Source organism: Bidens hawaiensis, unplaced genomic scaffold, assembly GCF_021521415.1.
Source record: "Bidens hawaiensis isolate Kalapana, Puna unplaced genomic scaffold, B.hawaiensis_p1.1 tig00036730_1, whole genome shotgun sequence".
NCBI lineage: Eukaryota > Viridiplantae > Streptophyta > Magnoliopsida > Asterales > Asteraceae > Bidens > Bidens hawaiensis.
In genome coordinates, this window is record NW_027505429.1 from 175468 (window position 1) to 179453 (window position 3986).

Consider the following 3986-nt stretch of genomic DNA (forward strand, 5'->3'; position numbering starts at 1 on the left):
CTTTATAAAAGAATCATGACTTCGCAGCTATTTTGGTCTAGAATGTAATGATCACGTTGTCAAATATCTATTAACAATTTACAAATGTATGATCAAACATTTAAATACCAATCTTTACGAAATATGTTATCTTTTCTTCTAATAATTCCAAGATTTTCTAAAATAAATACACCACAACATGTACATGCACCATATGGGATTTGAACGCAGACACCACTTGCAAAACCACAAAGTTTTGGGCCATGACCCTCTCCCTTCGGCCGATCAAAATTTCCATTAACATGGTATTTACTGTAGTTTTTTATCCCTTGAATGTGGACCTGTAGCCTATAGGCATCTAACATTCTAACCATTTTAACTATCCAGTCATATTCTCAATTTTGACTTGACTGATTTGTGTTATCTATCACGAGTCTCCAAGCGATTCTTGCCTCCACAGAACCACAAGATTCCAAGGATCCGTGACACTCTGGTCGACCAAAATTTCTGTTAATATGATATTTACTGTAGTCATTTGTGACATTCTAAATAAAAAGTTTTAGTTTCATTGTTGACAATCACTTAACCTTCTTAATCACTTTACTGGTTGAAGGGACTGTAAAATAAAACCAAACCCATAATAATTTATTTGCATATATTTCAAACATAGCCGGCCTCCTTCATTGTGAATAAAAAAGAGAAGTTAATATTTTATTAATTAAATGAGGGAACATTTGTCAACAGAAAAAAGCTGTGCAGAAGAAGCTCATGGCAAGAATCCAAGATTCTTGTGACAAGTAAACATCATTCTCATGTCAATTTCCTCTATATTTAACCATTACAAAAGTATTTATCAAAAAAGTTATATGTCATATATGTTAAGTCTGTTCATATCTGATTTCAATATTGGAACACACTGAACTTGGTCTTTAAAATGCTTCTAGTCCCATCATTTTTAAACAAGTCATAACAATAGTGAGGTAGAGAATACCATGGAATTCCTCAAAGTTCCATGTTTTTGCCTTGTAATCTTGAGTCTTGCCATTTGTAGTAGCACTAGTGCTATGAACACTATGTACTCTTCTCATGGCCCAAACAAAGGAGGTTATTGGCCTTCATGGTCCATAGATTTTCCGCCATCGGCTATCGACACCACTTTATTCACTCATGTTTATTATGCTTTTCTTTCTCCTAGTAACATCACGTTTAAGTTTGAAATCGATTACCCAACCGCGTTGTCACTCAAAAACTTCACCACCACTCTTCATAAAAAGAAACCATCTATCAAGACGTTGCTATCTATAGGAGGTGCGGCAGAAGGCCCCAACATATTTTCTCGAATGGCCTTAGGCTACGACTCGAGGAAAAGTTTCATCCTTTCCACTATAGAAGTGGCACAGAAGTTTGACTTTGACGGGGTTGACCTTGATTGGGAATTCCCTCAAACCCCAATTGACATGGTCAACTTTCGTCACTTGCTTCATGAATGGCGTGTTGCGGTCAAGAAAGAAGCTAAGTCAACCGGTAAGCAACAACTTCTTCTTTCAGCCGCCACATATTATAAGCCAGAAGTCACATTGGACAATGTTTATCGAAAATACCCGGTGAAATCCATAAATAAAAACCTGGATTGGATAAATGCAATGTGCTATGATTATCACGGGGCATGGGATCTCACTACAACCGGAGCCCAAGCTGCCTTATACGATCCAAACAGCAATGTGAGCACAAGTTACGGGTTACAATCATGGATCAAGGCTAAGATCCAAAGAGAAAAGTTGGTGATGGGGTTGCCATTATATGGCCGAACGTGGCAACTAAAGGATCCATCCTTGTATGGTATCGGAGCTCCAGCTGTGGATGTCGGGCCAGGGGTTCAAGGACAGCTGGGTTATGCAGACATAGAAAAGTTTAATGCCCAAAATAATACAAAGGTGGTGTTTGACATGTCAACTGTGTCTGTTTACTCTGTCGCAGGAACCACTTGGATCGGATATGACGACGCTAGGTCAGTGAAAATAAAAGTGGAATATGCAAAAACACTTACAATAGGAGGGTATTTCTTTTGGGCAGTGGATACTGATCAAGAATGGAAAGTCTCCCGCAAAGGTATTCACTGAAACTTTTCTAATTAAAAAAAAAAAACAGATAATAATCATGAGTTTATAACATGTAATGCAATCGTTATTTTGGTTGTATATGTGCAGCTTCAGAGACGTGGATTTTTTGAAAATCGGCCAAGGGTAAAATCGACTTTCTAGTGAACATGGGTAGCGACATTGTATTTGTTTGGTTGAAGAATTATATTTGTAAAATTGTGTTTTATGAAAGAACATTAGTAATTTGTATGTCATGTAAAATATTGATTTAACACACTTGATGGTTGTTATTGGTCGCATACCTGTTTTTTTCCTAGGTGGTTAAAACAAAAATGCTATATCAAGTTTTCTAACTAGGCTGATCCGTCTTAGCAAGGTTGATTTAACGTCGAATTGTGTATCCACTGTGGTATCTTTGGATTAAAAATTTTATTTGCTTCAATTACTCGATCTTTTGACATTCCTTAAACACTGCTTACTAAATAAACACGAAATCCTCCTTTAGTCTAATTGCTTAGTCTAAGGGTGACGATTAGGTATTTTCCACGATGGGATATATTTCTCCTTAGCGCAAATGAGTAGTACACCTACAAAACAAAACATCTTAAGCTCGTTACGAGGGGGGGGGGGGGGGGAGGATCCTCTTGTAACCACCCTACGGCGTGAGAATCAGTATCCATGTGTATGATATTTGCTAATAGAGTGAGAGTAAGTCAAAGGTACCTGATCCTTTTTGTAAGGCTCCGTTACCGGAGCCTCACATTTGGACGTTGGATTTACTCATAAACGCAGTTCTAAATATAAGAGTTAATTAAAACTTTCGCGGAATAACATAAAACATCAACAGTCATTACAAACATTCATAACTTGTCTTTAAAACATAGCTTAAAACATGTCTTTTAGATCAAACATTAACAATTAAATATTCAGACGCCAGCTTCTCTATCCATCTGCCATGTGTCCCCCTTCAAGCCTTGATGTGTGAAAAACGTATATAATATTAAATACCATGTTTTACCGAATTCACCTAAAAAACACACAATCGGCAAGTGTACCGGTCGCAATGTAGTTAGCAAGTAAGAACGGATATCGAACCTAGGACACTATGGGTAAATTCTAATTATTAAACCTAAAATATTACTAACCTAAACTTTCTTTTGATTTTTTTAGAATTTTTTTATTTTAATTAAACTAATAAAACTTAACTAAATAAAATTTAAACTAAAAATAGAACTTTATAAAAATTGGGTTTTACTAATATGCGAGAAACGACTACCTAGGTAATGGAATCCTACTAGTTAAACTTAATAGCTAACAAACTTGACTTGGTTGAAAAACAATATCTTAAAAAAATATGACACTAAAGACCACTAAAATACGCTAGATCGCCTCCCGGCCTCACCAACGACACCCTAGAACTCTAATGACATGCGAAGCTCAATTGTTAAAGGGTTGGGTCACCTCCCAGTCTCACCTTACCTAATAATACTATGGTACCCCAAAACCCAAATCACCTCCCGGCCTCTTCGGATACAATATATATTAATATAAAGGGGGTATTTTTAATTAACTTGAACACAACTTGTGTCACAATAATCTAAGGGACCTAGGATAACTCACTCCCGTGCAATTATTACCCAAACCCGCAAAAGACAAAGATGACACAACACTAAATTGCCTCTCGGCCTCTCTAGTGAAAGAATAATAAAAATCTAGTAAACTTTTATAAATAATTCCTACGGTTATTTCGACCATAAACCGCAAACAAGTTGAAAACACAAAGTAGAAAACCTAATCACGCGTCTAACAATCACTAGAAACTATTAAACACAAGTGGAATAAATATTAAAGTAAGAAACTAGATCCAATTACTCAACCATATTATGACCAAATCAATTAAAAACCTTT

General features: G+C 36.2%; 1 pseudogene; it reads left to right on the forward strand.

Moving 5' to 3' along the window:
• The first annotated feature begins 931 nt into the window (after window positions 1-931).
• LOC143613140 (class V chitinase CHIT5a-like) lies at window positions 932-2354 on the forward strand (annotated as a pseudogene).
• Window positions 2355-3986: the final 1632 nt, after the last annotated feature.